Consider the following 19,627-nt stretch of genomic DNA (forward strand, 5'->3'; position numbering starts at 1 on the left):
TAGATTTTTATGTCGCTCCGCTTGTTGATGATGATAAGTTTCTACTGAGAGAGTCGTAATCCAGTAACTAAGACTACATTGTGAGGTTGCTTTGTCTTTCTGGCATTTCTTTCTGACCTACTTGCCTTTCCATTATGGATGGTTAGGTCCATCACGGTTACCCTCTATAAGGAACAAGTTCTCTCCTGAATGTCAAAGATATCAATGTCTTTTTCTCTAATGTCTCAGAAGAATGTTATCCCTAGCAATTCCAATTTCCATCTTTTCGGTGAGAAACTGCATGTAAACTTAGCTAACTGGATACTATGTGACGCTAGAAGTTTAAAAAATGCAACTAAAAAGTTCTTCCCCACCCCAAAACTTAAATCTAACATTGTCCTCAATGTTTCTAATGAAAGAACAGTACCAAAAGTAAAATAATACGAGGAGAAGTTGGAAAGATAATACCTGTGTGAAGAGAGAAATCAAAAACTAATATACAACATACAGTCGCCTCGATGGTCAATCAAGGGTAAACAGGGTCCTCCAGAGGGACCTCCTCGACATCACCTGTAGGAAAGGGCTCTAAAAAAGGTTTCAATCTCTGACCGTTAACCTTCGACGAACTACTACCATCTGGTGTCTCAATCTCAACAGCTCCATGAGGAAAGACAGTGCGAACAATAAAAGGAGACGTCCACCGAGAACGTAACTTCCCAGGGAAAAGATGCAAGCGGGTATCATACAGAAGAACTTTTTGACCTGGAGAAAATGACTTTCTTAAAATATTCTTATCATGCACAAGTTTCATTTTGTTCTTATACTCCTTAGCACTATCATATGCATCTCTACGAATCTCTTCCAACTCATTGAGCTGGAGTTTCCTATGGGCTCCTGCCTTGTCTAGTGAATATTTTAGCTGCTTAACAACCCAATAGGCTCTATGTTCTAACTCAACAGGTAAGTGACATGCCTTGCCATACACAAGTCGGTAAGGTGACATTCCAATGGGGGTCTTAAACACAGTACGGTAATCCCATAAGGCATCAGTAAGCCTAGACGACCAGTCTTTCCGATTAGGATTAACTGTTTTCTCTAATATACGCTTTATCTCCCTATTGGAAACCTCTACCTGACCACTAGTCTGTGGATGATACGGGGTAGCTACCTTATGTGTAATACCATATTTTTTCATCAAAAGCCTAAAAGGTCCATTACAACAGTGCGACCCTCCATCACTAATTATAGCTCGCGGTGTACCAAAACATGTAAGTATATTATCTTTTAAGAACTCAATCACAACCCTATGGTCATTAGTCTTACATGCAACCGCCTCAATCCACTTAGAGACATATTTTACAGCGACAAGGATGTATAAGTTACCAAAAGAATTAGGAAGCGGACCCATAAAGTCAATACCCCACACATCAAAGACCTCAACAACTAAAATAGGGTTCAAGGGCATCATGTTCCTACAGTAAATGGTTCCTAATTTCTGGCAACGTTCACAAGTAACACAGTAACTATGGGAGTCTTTAAACAACGAAGGCCAGTAGAATCCACACTGCAATATCTTAGCAGCAGTCTTCTTAGCACTAAAGTGACCCAAACAAGCATGATCATGACAAAAGGAAATAATACTGGACTGGTCACTCTCAGGTATACATCTCGTAATAATCTGATCGGGACAATACTTAAATAAATAAGGATCATCCCAAAAGAAGTGCTTAACCTCGGCTAAAAACCTAGAACGATCTTGTTTACCCCAATGATGTGGAATTCGACCAGTAACAATATAATTCACTATATTCACATACCAAGGTAATTGGGTAATAAAGAACAGTTGTTCATCAGGAAAGCTATCCCTTATAGGAAGGGAATCATCAGGGGAATCAACAACTAGCCTAGACAAGTGGTCTGCTACTACATTTTCGGCACCCTTTTTGTCTCTAATGTCTGGAGAAAACTCTTGCAACAAAAGGATTCACCTAATCAATCTAGGTTTCGTATCCTTTTTAGACAGAAGATATTTTAAAGTAGCATGATCAGTATATATTACGATATTAGAACCAAAGAGATAGGGTCTAAACTTGTCTAAGGCAAACACAATGGCTAATAGTTCCTTCTCGGTAGTGGTATAGTTCAACTGGGAATCATTCAGAGTTTTGCTAGCATAGTAAATCACATGAAGTAATTTGTTTTCTCGCTGACCTAACACAACACCAATGGCAAAATCTGAAGCATCACACATGATCTCAAAGAGTGAGTTACAGTTGGGTGCCTGGACTATGGGGGCGGTAGTGAGTAAATTCTTAAGCTTCTCAAAAGCCTCTAAACAAGCATCATCAAAGACAAACTTAACGTCTTTTGCAAGCAAATTGTAAAGAGGTCTAGAAATCAAGCTAAAATCCTTAATGAATCGACGATAAAAACCTGCATGCCCTAAGAATGACCTAATTTCTCTTACGGTTTTTGGGAACTGTAAAGTTTTAATAAGGTAAACTTTGGTTCTATCTACCTCTATACCCTTCGAAGATACGATATTCCCTAGTACAATTCCTGAACGAACCATGAAGTGACATTTCTCCCAATTAAGCATTAAATTCTTTTCCTTACACCTAGTCAAAACTAATGACAAATGATGCAAGCACTCATCGAAAGACGAACCAAACACTGAAAAATCATCCATAAAGACCTCTAAGAACCGTTCTACCATGTCAGAAAATATGCTCAACATACAACACTGAAAAGTCGCAGGGGTATTACAAAGCCCGAAAGGCATGCGTCTATATGCAAAGGTACCAAAGGGACAGGTAAAAGTGGTTTTCTCTTGGTCTTCTGGGGCAATAACAACCTGATTATAACCGCAGTATCCATCTAAAAAGCAATAATGGCTACGTCCAGCTAATCTCTCTATCATTTGGTCGATGAAAGGAAGGGGAAAGTGGTCCTTCCTAGTGACCTTGTTCAATTTTCTATAGTCAATAGAGACACGCCAACTCGTGGTCACCCGGGTTGGGATTAACTCATTATTCTCATTCTAGACTATAGTGATACCGGATTTCTTGGGAACAACCTGAACAGGGTGACCCACTTACTGTCTGAAATGGGGTAGATAATGCTTGCATCTAACAGCTTAAGAACCTCGGTTCGAACTACTTTTTTCATATTAGGGTTTAGTCGACGTTGTATCTCCCTAGAAAAGTTTGGTGTCACTCTCTAAATAGATATGATGCATACAATCAGTAGGAATTATACCCTTAATGTCTGCTATGGTCCACCCTAAAGCTTCCTTGTTGTTTTGAAGGACGGTTACTAGCCTACTTTCCTGATCACTATCCAAGTCGGATGCTATAATCACAGATAAAGTTTCAGATGGGCCTAAAAACACATACTTCAGGGTATCTGGTAATGGTTTAAGGTCCAACTTAGGAGGCTCTTCTAAAGAAGGAACTAGTGTAGACTTAGAAACTGGTAGTGGTTCAAACTTAGGTTTCCATCCATTATTAGTGTCTAACAAATGGGTTGAGTCTAACAAATCATTCACCTCATTAATCACATTATCATCATCAAAATCAATCCAAAGTGAGATAGGAATTTCTCTAATGGATATTCTAACAAAGTGTTTGGTAATGACTCCTCGACTAATGTTCCTATCATGTTCACTTCTTCTATGTTCGAGTCATCTTGTTCAGAGGGTAGCTTACTAATATTAAAAATGTTCAGCTCAATAGTCATATTACCAAAAGACAAATTCATAATACCATTTCGACAGTTGATGATCGCATTGGATGTAGCTAAAAACGGGTGACCTAAAATCACTGGTATCTGGTTCTCTGGGTCAGGGACAGGTTAGGTATCTAGGATAACAAAATCCACAGGATATATAAACTTGTCGACCTCTATAAGAACATCCTCGATCACACCACGAGGAATTTTAACGGACCTATTAGCTAACTGAAGTGTCATCTGGGTAGGTATCATCTCACCAAGTCCTAGCTTAAGGTACACATGGTATGGAAGTAAGTTCACACTGGTTCCTAAGTCAAGCAAAGCTTTCTCGACACGGTATTTACCTATTGTATAAGAAATAGTAGGGGACCCTGGGCCTTTATACTTAGGAGTAGTGGTACTCTGAATAATAGAACTCACATGACTAGCTAGGAAGGATTTCTTCTAGACACTAAGTTTTCGCTTTCGCGTACACATATCCTTAAGAAACTTGGCATAAGTGGGAATCTGCTTAATCGCATCTAATAATGGAAGGTTGATAGTTACCTGCTTTAAAACCTCCAATATATCATTAAAGTTGGACTCCCTCTTAGTTGGAACTAGCAGATGTGGGAATGGGGCTCTAGGAACAAATCCGGGCTCAATATGACCCTCATTGGTCTCTTTAGAGACTCTATCAGTCTCTTAAGTTTCTGGTTCAGAAGGGTGAACTACAGCATGTTCACTATTAGGCATGGAAACTTTTTTGTCTATCACTCTATCACTCCTAAGGGTTTTAATAACATTTACATGTTCGGATGGTCTTTCACCTATTTCATTAATTCCTCTAGAGTTGGGTTGAGTTTGACTATGAAACTTACCTCTTTCTATTAAAGACTCATTTATCTGACTAACCTGGGTTTTCAACTCGGAAATAGCCCGAGAGTTAGCCTGTCCTATTCTCTTATTTTCTTCTAAACCTTGAGCGACAGATTGCTGAAACTGCACAGTGTTACGAGTTAACAAAGCAAGAGATTCTTCTAAACTCATAATCTTATTATCCGAAGGGTTCTGAAACTGTGCCGGAGCTGAAGGATTCTTAGTATAGCCAAAACCTGGGGGAACCTGAGAGTTACTAGACTGACCTTGATTCTGGTACTTAGACCAAGAAAGGTTGGGATGGTGTCTCCATCTAGGGTTACAGGTTTCTGAATATGGGTCAAACTTCTTACGGCTATCGAATCTAGTGTTGTTATAAAGAGCATTGGATTGCTCTTCAACAGTATGGCCTTCCCAAGAAGGCTCTATTCTACCATTATTACCACTAGAATGACCTAATTCTAAGGCTTCTAACCTTTTGGCTATGGCTATTATTTTAGCATCTGACTCATAAGATCCTTCTACCCTATTGACATTTCCTCTACTTAGAAGAATTGTTTTCTGGGGTTCCCTACTATTTTCCCATTGTTGGGTCTTATCGGCGATTTCATTCAAAAATGTCATCGCCTCATCAACAGTTTTATTCTCAAACCCACCTGTGCATAAGGACTCAACCATGGTTGTTGTTGAATAATATAAACCCTCGTAGAGGATCTGAACTAACCTAACCATATCTAAACCATGATTAGGACATTGAGATATTAAGTCATTGAACCTTTATAAATACCTATATAAAGATTCTCCCTCTTGTTGAGGAAAAGTACAGATTTGTGTCATAATATACGATGTTTTGTGCCTTGGGAAAAACTTTTGTATAAAGGCAGATGTAAGTTGGTCATAGGTTTCAATTGACTCAGAATCCAAAATATACAGCCAAGATTTGGATTTATCTTTTAAGGAAAAGGGGAATAACCTAAGTTTCGACGCATCATCACTAAGGTTTTTAATCTTCAGAGTACTACAAACTTCCTCAAATTCCCTAACATGAAGATAGGGGTTCTCATTCTCTTTTCCTAAAAAGATTGGGAGCATCTGTAAAGTCCCAGGTTTGAGTTCATAATTTGCCTCGGTTTCAGCTAATTTGATACAAGACGGACGAGAGGTCCTAGTTGGGTTTAATAAAGATTTCAAAGTTGCCATTTCTGGCACTACCAAAGGACTAGGAGTACTTTCTTCACTAATTGTCAAGTTTTCAAAGCTGAAATTTCCAAAGACAGGGCTCTCAAGAGAAGAGTCTTCGAGCTCCCCGCCTTCATAAGAAGAACTACTAGGTTTATCACTAATCAAACAACCTACAGTGTTCCTTTTCCAAGCCCGCTCTTTAATAACCTTGGGCATACACTAGGAAAACAAAATAAAATAAAGAAACCCTAAAAGTAAGGGAAGTTCTATGCAAACACAAACAAGGCTGACTCCACCACAGCAAACCTATTGATTTCTAGCAAACAAAAAGCATGATGGCTCCACTTAGATTGTTTCTAGACCAGCTTCTAATCCTTCGAAAGGGAATTCGTTGCAATTTAAGCAAACCCCTCTGGAATCAATCCGAGTTTAAGTAAGTTGAATCAAGAAAAGGGAAGCTTAGTGGAGCTTTGATACCCAAGGCCTCACCGGCGTTACAAGGCGGCGTATTCAACTCGCAGAAACCATCATGAACTTTGAAGCATGCTTAAAAAAGTAACCAATATTTTTCGAATGACTATCCTATTAAGCTCGTTACCCTATAGGTCTCGTTCTAATCAAATTTTAGGCTTAGGTTCGCGTTTGGTTCGTTTTCCTAAGGCGAGCAAGAAGGGAACGGTGATGAAATCCGAACTCTTATCTTGTATGGACAGTCCTTGCCCTTTACTAGGAAATTAAAGCAGCCGTTTTCAAATCCTCAGCATATATGCAAACGAAGTAATACAGTAACTCGCTGACAGGGGATTCGCGAGTGTTTCGACAAACTTAACTCCCGTACCATACGGGGGATGAACCGCTGAAGTCGACTCGGGCCACGACTTTCATGTACGAACCCGAGGGGCCGAGGCGATATCGTAATCGCCGTCCTTCTCTGCAAACAATTGATATTTAAACTACTCTTCCGTATGGTTTAAAAATAAATAAAAATAAAGTAAAGTCCCTAAGTCCACAGTCCAAAGTCCAAAAATAAAGTGCAAAAGAAAAAGATAATCTAAAAAAGTTCTAAATTTTTTTTGTCTCTCCCTCTTTTTTGTTTTTTAATTAATTTTTATTCTTCTTTTCTTTCGCTCCTTTCGCTTTGCTTTTATTCCAAATCTTTAAGTATTCACCAAAAACTTTGGCAAATTTTTCTTTCGCTCCAAACTCCAAAATCTGTAAGGAAAAGACAAAAAACCCAAAAACCTAAAGAAGAACAATAAAATAAAAATGAAAAACAAATAAAAACCTAAAAAAAAATCTAAAAACTCTAGCCTAAAGACAAGTCCGCGTCGGCGGCGCCAAATATTGATGGGATTTCAAGTTGTTGTAGTAGTAATAGGTTCGTTGAGACTTGTGAAAGCAAAAGATTTTAGATTTAATGAAATTTAAAGACAAACAAAACTTAAATCAAGATTATTAGGAATAACCAAGACACTGATTCCACTATCACACATGAATAAATTATGGCAAATAATCCAAAACTCTAATTATCTTTGAAGTCCTTTATTTCTTAATTCACAAATAATCAGGAAAATTCTCAAATATCAATTGTATTCCCTAAGCATAATTTATCAATTGACTAAGCAAAGTATAACCTGTCAGATTGAATCACAACTAATTAAGAAAATTATGTAAACATTTAAAAACTCTGCAAAAGCAGTGATTGAGTGAACTACAATTAAAAATTAGAAAATGAAATAGTTACCCATTATTCATGCGTGAATAGCTTCCTCATTGCCTTGGTTGTGGGAGAATTAGCTCATAATCATGTTGGAGACACACTTAAAATTTATTTTTATTGCTCAAAGGGTTTTTACAAAGATGAAATGGAAAAAAACTATTAAACAGGGTTTTGTAACAGTTATATTTGTTACAAACTGAAAAGAACGATAGAACAATACTGTCGCTGATTCTGTAGCTCTTGACCCACGCCTGTGTGTCGTTTCCACTGTTTAGAAACGACTGTTGTTGCGTTCCTTATTTTCTTGGTGTTCTTCACAGCAGCAGAAATGGTGATTCTTCTGCAACTCGACTTTCACAGCTATGTAATCTCCCCAAACTCCCCGTAACCATCTATGACTCCTCAGGATCCTTTTTATACCCAGTAGCACCATCGAATCTCGTAGTTACTCAAAAATAATCCTCTTTTACTCCCCTGCCATTTATGTGAAATATTTCCTTCTTTTTTTTTCTCTGCACGCATCTGCTGGTGATGCCCATGCATCAAAAACTCTTCAAACACGTGCCATACACTTCCTAGAATGAGTAGAACTCTTGCAGGTAATAAATATCCACGTAACTTCCACAAAACAACTCGAGAAAATCCCAAGAATATTGCATTCTCTGTTTTGAATAATGACCGAAAATATGAATATTTTGGTTCCTTTTTTAGCTCTCAAACACGTCAACTGTTTCCCATTCTTTCCAAACCTGATGGATGCAAATCCTGCGAGAATTATCTTCTCCCAATTTCCAGAAATACCACCAACCAACCCCGAGTATCTCTCTTCCATGTTTAATCTAAAACCCGGTTATTCAACCCAGATTTCTTGAATCCAACGAACATACCTTCTCTGTATAGGCCTAAGAAGTTAATCCAAATCAAAAAAAACGATTGAATCTCTTCAGAAATGGCCCAAAACTCGAACCCTAATCTGGTAGTGAACTGTGCGCTTTTCCCGCCAAATTCATTTTTGAACTGTTGAAGATGAACTGCCCCTTATCCACGACAGGGGTGCGAGTAGCATGTGGTGCTCTGGGGGTGCAAATAGCAGGTAGTGTGCCCCTTAATAATTGGGTGCTGAGAATGAATTTGGGCTATGCATAACCCTGGGTGCCCCTCAGCCAAATCTGGGGTTCGTATAGCAAATGTCCTCCGGGGGTCCAAGTAACACTATTTGAGCAACTTTTTCCACATAAGTGTATTTCTCCAAAAACACCTACACAAACATAAAAACACCATAATAAGTACAAAAACGAGTACTAACAATACGAAACATTGAGGACAAATTAGACACAAAAATGTGTCTGTCATTATGTACTACACAATAAATAATTGAAGCAAAGATGATTTGATTCACTCGAATCGGTTCATGAACTTTATAGCCACAGTTTTCAAATTGCATTCCTTAGTCTTTATAAGTTTAACTTCAGAAATCATCTTCAGATATATAACCTTCTTAAGTTCGCACACTGGGTTCGCAGACTTAAGCAACCGGGCAGAGTTTACAAACTCCAGCAGAAAATCTCGGCAAAGACTTTCCGCCGGTTCGCGGACTGGTACTCACGTAACAAGTTTGTCAACTCCAGCAGAATTTCTCGGGATGAGAAGCTCGGTAGTTCGCAGATTTGGCAACAAGCCATTCTTCCGGTTTCTCTTGATCAACAAAGTTCGGAAACTTTGGTTCAAGGGATAGGACTTATGCACATATGTGTTTCCACAACAATACTTATGTCCATCATTGGTCATGTAATCTAAACTCTCATTCCAACCATTGAAACATTCTTAGAGGACGTTATGTAGTTGTTCCACCATTTCTCGTCAAAGAAATTTTCAAAGTGATTGAAACATATCATGACTTACGTCACTAGGTAAAGATAAACATGGTCGAATCAAAACGCTTACCAACACATATTTCGATATATATATATATATATATATATATATATATATATATATGCGAGGTATACTCGGCTCGAAATACAAAATGTCTATAATCTAAGTCTATATATAGCATACGACTTTTTGTCTCAAGAAGTAGGAGATAGAGTAGATAGACTTTTGAGTGACAGATAAGTTCAAGTCTTCACATACCTTTTTGTCGAGAAGTTCCACCGGTTCCTTGAATAGTTCTTCTTCTTGTATGATGAATCGCCATGAAGTCCTTGAGCTCAACTACACTTTCTATCCTAGTCCGAGACTTATCTATAGTAGACTATAAATCAAGACTTATAGTTTTGATCACTAACATTGACATACATGCTTGAGATAGCAACGCATGCGAGTTCGACCGAGCAATGCTCAAACAATCTCCCCCTTTGTCAATTTTAGTGAAAAAACTTTCAATACATATGGATTACAAAAAAGATAAAGAAACTTTAGTAGCTCCTATTCCACATGTCTAATCTTCAACATTCCTCGAAATCTTCATCACTTCCAAGTACTCCAATGATCCCAAAGGTTGTAAGTTTAGCATCACCGTTGTTGAAGATCCGTATCTATAACAATGAGAAAGCGTCGGTCTCGATCATTGTTATACAGTGTCATAGTATTATTACACAGTGTCAAAGTCCAATTGTATCACAACTTCAACAATAATACTATGGTGATATGTATCACTCCCCCTTAGTCACTACTCCATCTCACATGGAAACCACTCCCCCTTACACAATGATCTGAAAACCATATGTATTTTTAGTGTGAACTACATATTAATTCTCCCCCTTTTTGTCAATAAAATTGGCAAGGGTACAAGAACCGGATCATAATGAAATTTCCGTAAGAGACAATTCATGACTAAAAGAAAATACATACCATCTAATTTAGATGCAATCATATAGCCGAAGCTAATAGCATTTATCAAGGAGTTTAAATATACAAGATAACCCCTTTAAAATTCCACAGCCGCACACCCCTCAAGATATGACCATTTAGCACAAGTTCAAAAGAACTCTCCCCCAAGAGCGACCTTAATTTCAAAAGAAAATAAGGATTTTGATTGGACACCAAAAACCATGAGAATGATTTTATATATCCAAAAACTCAATCAAATTAATCACAAGTAAACCCAGTATTAATTTAATCGGAATACGCAATCAAATTAAACACAAAATTGATCAACTTAATTGATTATGCTCGACATAAGAGAACTTACAGAGCATACGACTAACATAACCATTAAAAAATGAATATGATAGTCGTTCATATACTCAACATAAGAGGAATCTTACGGAGTATGAAAATACTCAACTAGATTAATTACAAGAGAACCCATAATTAATCTAATTGGAATACACAATCAAACTAATTACAAAAGTAATCAATTTAATTGTCATTTTATTTTGCTCGATATAAAAATACTTATGGAGCAATAACTAAATAACCAAACAAGATGATTAATTTAGTTCAAGAATGCTCAACATAAAGTACCTTACGGAACAACCAACAAAGCTAATCAAAAATTAATCAACTTGGTTGTATCGTTCTCAACATAAGACACATTACAGAGCCTCACAGTATTACATAAAATATGGATCAGTGAAGATCAATACTGTGGAATACACAAGGATTCATTCTATCTTCCATCACTATTTTCATAATGATATTTAATAGACATAATCCTTGAACACAAAATATTTTAACCTATCTTCCATCAAAGAATTGACAATATTGGCTTAACTTTTGTATATGTCAAAAGTCTATTCATACTTAAATCAATACATGAATACCGATCATGAACGACTCTACTTTTGAAAAAATATGGGACAACATAGTTCACGGACGTAAACAACAATATCCCATAACAAATTACAATATAAAAAATCATAAAGATTAAATAATGCAAACCATCATCCTCCAAAAAATTTTAGAATTTAAACCAATAAACCTAAAAAAGAACAAGAAGATGAAAAATAATAGCTATGTGTAGTCACAATCATTGCTATTCAAGCACTAGTTATTCTTCCAACTAAACCAAAAAAAAGACATACTAGGAAACAATATCTTTGAGAAATTCCTTATCATTCCCGAACTCCTTGTCGTCAACAGCCATCGGAATATAAGGTTCGTGGAGGAGGAGTCAATACCAACAAACCGTCTTGGCTGATGATCTCGAACCAGAGCCTTTTGAATTTCCAAAGATCTTAAAATGCAAGCCTTTATTTCACTAATCTCCTTTCTTACTTCCTTCAACTCATCAAGAACATCGGAAAACTTCTGAGAGTTAGAAGGGACAGCCCTTGGCTTTCTTGTATTCCCCCTCTTTCTTTTAAAGGAAGGAGTTACTGGAGATTTCTCTTTTTCCTTGATTGATGGCTTAACAATCATATTGACATCTTTTCCATCCAAAGACATGATGCTTAGAGAACAATTATAAACAACAGGTTTTTGTGAGTGGAATTCACAATCTCATCAAGCATTCTTAAGATATAAAAGATATCAGAGAGGAAAAAGGAATGTAGGGTTCGCAACCTTTAAACAGGTTCGTGGACGCCCAATTATAAACCCTATAAAGAGTAAAATTATCGATAATAACCCTTTACTTTATTTGATAGACAGGAAAAACAATCCTAAGAAAAAAAACTTTTCCTAAAGCCTGAGCGGTACACAATCTTATCTCTTTTTGATCAGGAACATGAGACAAGATTTACCAAACAACACAATTAATTTGTGCCGTGGTGGAAAACAATTTGTCCACCATTTTCCTCTTGAGAGGAATCCTCAGACTTCTGTCTATAAAAGCGATTTGACCATACCTTCTTCTCTAATGGTATTATTTTGTATTTGGAAACCAACTTCTTAGACGAAGATAAAATCCTACATACCTCAGCAGTCTTCTGAGCAAGTTTAAGCTTCCTTGCCAATCGATTTGATCTTCGTTGAAGTTTGTTGGCGTGCCTCACTTGATATTTGTACTTATAACATCTTGATAGTTCATGACCCTTCTGAGAACAAAACGATCATGTCAAACTTGGATAGTATTCAGGCATCTGTGATGTGAAAGCATCCAGACACATAGTAGATTTTGAAACATTACAACCAGAGTTTCCAAAGGATGGGTCAATTGATTCTTCCAGCTTGATTGGATTCTCTTCTTCACCGAAACCATCAAGGTTGATATATGTATTGCTACAATTATCAAAATCAATGTTTTCACATAGAAGACCAACACTTGATTTTCTATCTTCATTAGAATCATAGATCTCAGACATCTCATCAAGTGTTACAACAAGACCTTTGTTCCCAGTGTATTTTCTACGATTTGGGCACTCGTTTGAAAAATGACCAAAACCTTCACACTTAAAGCATTGCGGCATATCCTCGTCATCAGCCTCGTCAGCATCCCTGTTTTTAGGAGGAACACGACTGTGAGGTTTATCTGATGACCTATGTTTGTCTCTTGAAAACCGTTTACTTCTCTTCAATAGAAGATCCCTAAACTGTCTTGTGATCAAGGAGACTGATTTGTCAAGATCTTCATCCGAAAAATCACCCTCAAACTGATCATCCTCAGAGACATAAACACTTTTACTTTCATCAAGTAACTTAGTGTTCTTCTGTGCTTTAAAGGCAACATCCTTTCCGATACTAGATGTATGCTCATGATCGAATATCTTTAGCTTTCCAACCAATGTATTTCTGGAAAGATTATCAAGGTTATTTCCCTAAACGATGTCATGCTTCTTAGACTCGTATCTAGATGGCAGCGATCTGAGAATTTTCATCACAATGTCCTTTTCAGGAATAGTCTTACCCAATGCAAAAGATGCATTAACAATTTCAGAAACTCTATGATTAAACTCATCAAATGTATCTTCATCTGCCATACGAAGGTTCTTCCAATCGGAATTAAGGTTTTGAAGCTTAGCTTACTTTTCACTGGAGTTTCCTTCAAATACGGTTTCAAAGATATCCCAAGCATCTGTAGACCTAGTGCAATTTGACACATGGTGCTGAAAATTTAGGTTAATGGCATGTATGATGGCATTCAAACCATCAGAATTTTGATTTGCAGCAAGTATCTTGGCAGGATTATATTCACCAATATTCTTGGGAACATTTACATCTCCAACTGCCACAACGGGAGCATCATATCCATTAACAACATATACCCATGATTGAAAATCACGCGCTTGAAGAAATGCTCGCACAACAATTTTCCACCATAAGTAATTAGAGCCATCGAAGACTGGTGGTACGTTAATAGAGATAACACCTTTGTCCATAGAGTCAGATCGCTACAAACATAGACTTGTAAGGTCTTGAACGTGTTTGCCTGCTCCGATACCAAATGAAAAAGCGGGGGTCTAACAACACCACTCAATATTTCGCTTAGAAATCTGTATGAAAAAACTCGAATATACTTTTAAGAGAATCAACAAGACTCAATCAATTAAAATTACATCAACGAGTTTATATCTCTCTCTTGTTTTGATTTCCTCAAACAAAAACTGCGAGTACTAAAAAATACAAGGAATAACTTGGATGGTACCAAAGACCAATATCCAAGGATAAATCAATGACAATCAACAACCAAAGGTTGGATTACTCGAATTGATGATCTAACGTACAACCTGTATTATTTCAGTTATAAAGATAAAACAATATAATGGGGAAACTGAAATAACACAGACACCAGCAATTTTGTTATCGAGAAAACCACAAATGCAGAAAAACCCTGGGAACCTAGTCCAGATTGAACACACACTGTATTAAGCCACTACAGACACTAGCCTACTCCAAGCTAACTTCGGACTGGACTGTAGTTGAACCCCAACCAGTCTCCCACTGATCCAAGGTACAGTTGTACTCCCCACGCCTCTGATTCCAGGAGGATACTGCGCACTTGATTCCCTTAGATGATCTCACCCGCAACTAAGAGTTGCTACGACCCAAAATCGCAGGCTTTGACAATAAACAAATCTGTCTCACATAGACAAGTCTATCAAAGGATCAATCCGTCTCCCACAAAAAAACCCTAAAGTTTTTGTTTCGTCTTTTGATAATAATCAAGGTGAACAGGAACCAATTGATAATCCGGTCTTATATTCCCGAAGAACAACCTAGATAAATCAATCACCTCACAACAATCTTAATCGTATGGTAGTGAAACAAGATGTTGCGGAATCACAAACAATAAGACGAAGATGTTTGTGACTACTTTTTACATCTTTCCTATCGGAGATATTAATATCACTCCAATCAATCTGATTGTACTCGTACGATAGAAGATGCAAGATCAGATCACACAACTACGATAAAAGTAGTATCGGTCTGGCTTCACAATCCCAATGAAGTCTTTAAGTCGTTAACCTGGTTTTAGAAGAAGAAAACCAAAGGTTAAAGGAGAAACGACTCTAGCACGAAAACTAGTATCACGCGTGAAGTGTGGGGATTAGTTTTGCAGAGTTGCTAGATTTCCCCTAATATAGTCTTTCAAATCAGGGTTTCGCCTTGGTCACAAAGCAAACAATATCCACCGTTAGATGAAAACCTGATTTAGATTCAAGCTAATATTTCTCAACCGTTAGATCGAAAACTTAGCTTGTTATACACAAATGAAATGCATGCTTCTAGGTTTGTTAACCGTACCCAAACGTGTACATTGTTGGTTCAAAAATAGTTAACCAAAAGGTTAGCCATATGAGCATTTCATACCAACCATATTCTTCTTCACCATAACTAGTTCAAATGATTCAAATAAACTAGTTAGAGAGTTGTTCAATTGCAAGGAAATCTTATGTACTACACAAGACACAATTGAAGAAAAGATGATTTGATTCACCAAATCGGTTCATGAATTTTATAGCCACGGTTTGCAAATTGCATTTCTTAGTCTTTATAAGTTTAAGTTCAGAAATCATCTTCAGATATATAACCTTCTTAAGTTTGCACACTAGGTTCGCGGACTTTAGCAACCGGGCAGAGTTTACAAACTCCAGCAAAAATCTCGGGAAAGACTTTTCGCCGGGATAATGTAAAGACCCTCAATCTCGTCAACGCTATTAGACTAGTTAAGGAAGGTCTTAGCTGCTAATAACTCGATTAGTTTAACCCGGACGTTAATTAGTAGGAATTAATCTAACAACGATTTAGATACAAAATTAGTACCGTTGAATAGATATCGAAAAGTTATGTGAGATGGACTACTCGAACGTGTCATTCGGATACCGGACGAAGAAGATATCATCAGATATGAATGAAGCGTAAAATTGTTATTTCTCTTTTAAATCGCCGAGCTGCCCTTATCCTTTTCTTGGGTGCCTTATTAAATCTCGTTTGCCTCATCATCAATACGTGTCGAAGAGAGATCATTTCTCTTATTATTCTTATTCCTTCTTCTCTTTCTTTCTTCTTCTTATATTCTTCTTCTTCTTCTTCTTCGTTTTTCTCTCTGGCGATTCTGGAGTCTTTTCTGAAGCCGTGAAATCAAAAAGAAACTTAGGGGAAACAATTATCTAGTTTAATAGATGAAGAAGGGGTGACTGTTCTGTGAAACTTTGAAGAAGGAGATGCTTTTGATAATGAATCGAAAACAGGTAATTAGGTTTCAAATTGATTGATGTTTCTTTATGAAATCGTTCTGTTTTGATTAATTATAGAGTGGGTTTGCTGTTAATTGAAGTATAGATAGGTTTATGGAATTTAATTTTAGTTTCTTAGTTAATCAAATCTGAAATTAGGGTTCGTATGAATTAAGTTCATTGGTTCGGTTGCTGCTGATGAAGAAGATGAACTAGATTGAGGTTGGGTTTTAATTCAGGTTTCCAAAGAAGAATCAGAAGTTAGGGTTTTTAATTTAGAAGATGGTAGAATTGAGATGTGAATCGAATTAAGGTTAGATGATATGAAGATGGGTCTGTTGTTGTTTCAATGGGGTTGATGATTGTAGGTTGAATTACAGAGAACTGATTACAGGACATGAAATGAGTCAGTATGGTGTTGATACCTGGTTGCTGGTGCAGGACAATGAAGGAAAGTTGGTATTATTACTTAAATTGTAATGAAGTGATTTGGATGAGTTGTAGATGATTTGGTTGTACAAGTGAAGTTGTTGGTGTTGAACTGGATTATGTGAATGGCTTGCTTGACTACAGTTCATGGAATTGGCAGTGATTAGATAAATGGGTGTATTTGAGTAAGAGTTAATAGATTTGTGATTGTGATCCATGTTATTGGTAAAGTAACAAAGAAGTTGTTGGGGTTCAATATGCGAGGCAGCTAGTGAGAATATGAAGTAAAGGTTGGTGCTGTTAACTTGAGTATAGTGCCGCCATTATGGATGGAGTGGAGTGAAGCTAAGAAGACGACAATGCTGAGAGTGTTTCATTTGGATTGAAAGTGCTGAGGAGGATATTTTGATTCAGCTGAACTGGTGTGCTGGTGGTGTTGATTAGGATGTGTTGTATCTAGAGATGGAAAGTTTTGTGAACTGGTGTTGGAAGTGGAGTTGAACTGTGGGTGTGGGTGATATGGAATGCAATTGAGTTGCAGTCAAAGATTATGAATAAACTGTGGGGGGTTCATGGTATTAAATGGAGCTGGTATTAGTATTACAGATATGAAGATTGTGACTTTGAAGTTAGTGTTGTATGAGATGAAGTTTAGATGTATGAAATTGAAATAACTGAGTTGGTGTAAGAGTAATGAAATGGAAAGCAATTACAGGTGTAAATGATACAAACGGATTCTAGTGTTGTAATTAGAAGTTTTAGAATTACAAGGCAGAGAAGAGATCTTTAAGTTGTGTTCACTTGCAATGAGAGTTAGAAATGCGTTATTTGAGTTTTAGTCTGTTATGTGTTGCTCTATGCTTTAGTCTTGGCATGTTTAATCTGAATCATTTTTACTGACTGAGTTAACTCACCTATTTCCTATTTGACTCAGTGAACCTTGGATTCAGTTGATTTGACCTTGACCTCCTGACAGTTGACTGTTAATTGACCTCTGACTGTTATTGACAGTTAGTTGACTTAGGTGGAATGGGCCTCGTGTAATGGACTTGGTTTAGTGAACTTGGGCTTATAGTCAGTTTTCCAAATGAATATATAATATACCTTAGCGGTCTGAATTAACATTTGGTTTCTTATATAAGGTTGTAGATATTTTTAAGACTTAACTAATGACTTTTAGAATCAACCTAATTTAATTAGGAACTCTTAAATATGCTAAAGATAGATAAATAAAAGGTGTAGAACCATAAATGGACTTAGAACCTTAGATAATTCACTTAGCATATAACTGGAGCTTGTATGAGATTATGTATGAGCCTTGTATGATCCTTTTGGATAAATTTTTAGAGTGCTTGTGTGATTAACAATTAGTCTGTATTAACGACGATCGATTCAAAGGATGAACCAGTGGATCGTGGATCTCGAGGTAGGCGTGGATTGTCATCAAAAGATGTGGGAATACTTTAACTCTTTTGTAACCATTGATGTTGTTTCTTTGATAAAAGTCTTTGTTTAACAAACTCATGCATTGCCTAATTGTGTATTCCATGCATTGTTTATTTTAAATTTCGAAAATACTATTGATTCTTTTAATCTTTCCATTGCTTGGAAAGGAATTGTAATGCTTCGCTTGTCTTCATGATTGTCTTTGGGAAATGAGAATCCAACTATGGTATATCGGATACGCTCCTTCGTTATTTTACTTTTGTGCTTTATACGGTGTGGAATTGGCATCAATATTACGGGTGTGTACATTCACCCACAGACTATCTAGGTGGTACGGCCATCAATATTACGACGTGTAAATGTCGTCACAGAAAGTTATCAGGTGTGTAAATGTCACTGCAGAAATTAAAGAAGGAGTTTAGGTCCATATACAATGATTGTTTATTTAAGTGGTTTGATTGTCTTTTAATATTTGGAAAAACATGTATTTTTTTCCAAATCATGCTAATGATTACTTAAAAGTTAAATGTTATTCCTACGGGACACCCCTTTTAGGGATGATGTGCTCACCCATTCCCACTTTTAGTTTCAGAGACAGATCAGAGTTGCGCAGCGGAAGCTTCGAGGAGTTGACTTCATTAATTAGTTAAGTTCTGCTATATTTATTATGTTTGCAAACCAAATGACTATTGTATATGTATCATTTAAGAGAAGTTCTTGTATATGTATATTTCTAAGCGGGGCTAGTTTTGGGTTAAGTTTTGTAGCAGATTTATTAATTGAATGTTTAAGTAAATGATTTAGATTTTTAATGCCTCTTATTTAGCTAATCTCTTGGATTAGTCAGCTACTAGCTTAGGAGGCGCTATGATCACTTTTTCTGAAACGGGGCTAAAGTGTCACTTTTTCTGAAACGGAGCAAAATATCACTTTTTCTGAAACAACGCGAAAATATCCCTTTTTCTGAAACGGGCGAAAGTATCACTTTTCTTGAAACAGGAGAAAATTTAGATTTTAAATTAAGGAATTATTTTTGGACATTATAAGTTTATTCGAGGATATATTAGTCATTTGAAGGTTTAATAGAGGTAGAGGCTCAAAGATAGCACCTCATTGGTGCTATTTGATTTCCTCTATATAAATTAGAGATTGGCCTCTATCTATGTAGAGGTAGTGGAAAAAACAAACACCAATATAAACGGGACCCACCACTACATAGAGGCTAATAGAGGTTAGCCTCTACATAGACGAAAAAACAAACATGCTGTTAGTGCATAAGTCCAAATGATTACATGGACTTTTGATTTACTGCTGCTGCAATTTTGGTCCATTAGTTTAAGATTGGCATTTTTGTCCCGTATGTTGACTTCCATAAGCCATGAAAATTTGTGTACTCAGATAAGCGGTAACTATTGTGGCTAGAAAATTATTTCTCAAAATTCTGCAAAACTAGACAAAAATCATCAAATTGTACAAAATGAAAAACTAAACAAATATAAATTAAGACACAAAAACGACGTGTTTACACACTCATCAGTTGAAAGAGATTACGAGAACCTCGATAATAAAAAAACAAGATCACGATACACGAATTATCAAGGTAAAGATAGTCGGACCTAGCTTCACGAATCTCCAAAGCAAATTCTTTCAATCGTAGACCTGAATATGTTTCTCAAAGGAAAACTAGGTTTATAGAGGACGCCTCTTAAATCAACCAGGA

The 19,627-nt window shown here is 36.7% G+C and overlaps 1 long non-coding RNA gene across 2 annotated transcripts; it reads left to right on the forward strand.

Moving 5' to 3' along the window:
- The first annotated feature begins 15,890 nt into the window (after positions 1-15,890).
- On the forward strand, positions 15,891-18,665 carry LOC113289863. 2 transcript variants are annotated; one of them, XR_003331171.1, is made up of 2 exons: positions 15,891-18,289; positions 18,494-18,665. It is a non-coding gene; the product is annotated as an uncharacterized LOC113289863 (long non-coding RNA). The 2 variants fall into 2 exon arrangements; XR_003331172.1 differs by having other exon boundaries at positions 18,500-18,665.
- The last annotated feature ends 962 nt before the right edge of the window (positions 18,666-19,627 follow it).

Source organism: Papaver somniferum, chromosome 6, assembly GCF_003573695.1.
Source record: "Papaver somniferum cultivar HN1 chromosome 6, ASM357369v1, whole genome shotgun sequence".
In the NCBI taxonomy this organism is placed as follows: Eukaryota; Viridiplantae; Streptophyta; class Magnoliopsida; order Ranunculales; family Papaveraceae; genus Papaver; species Papaver somniferum.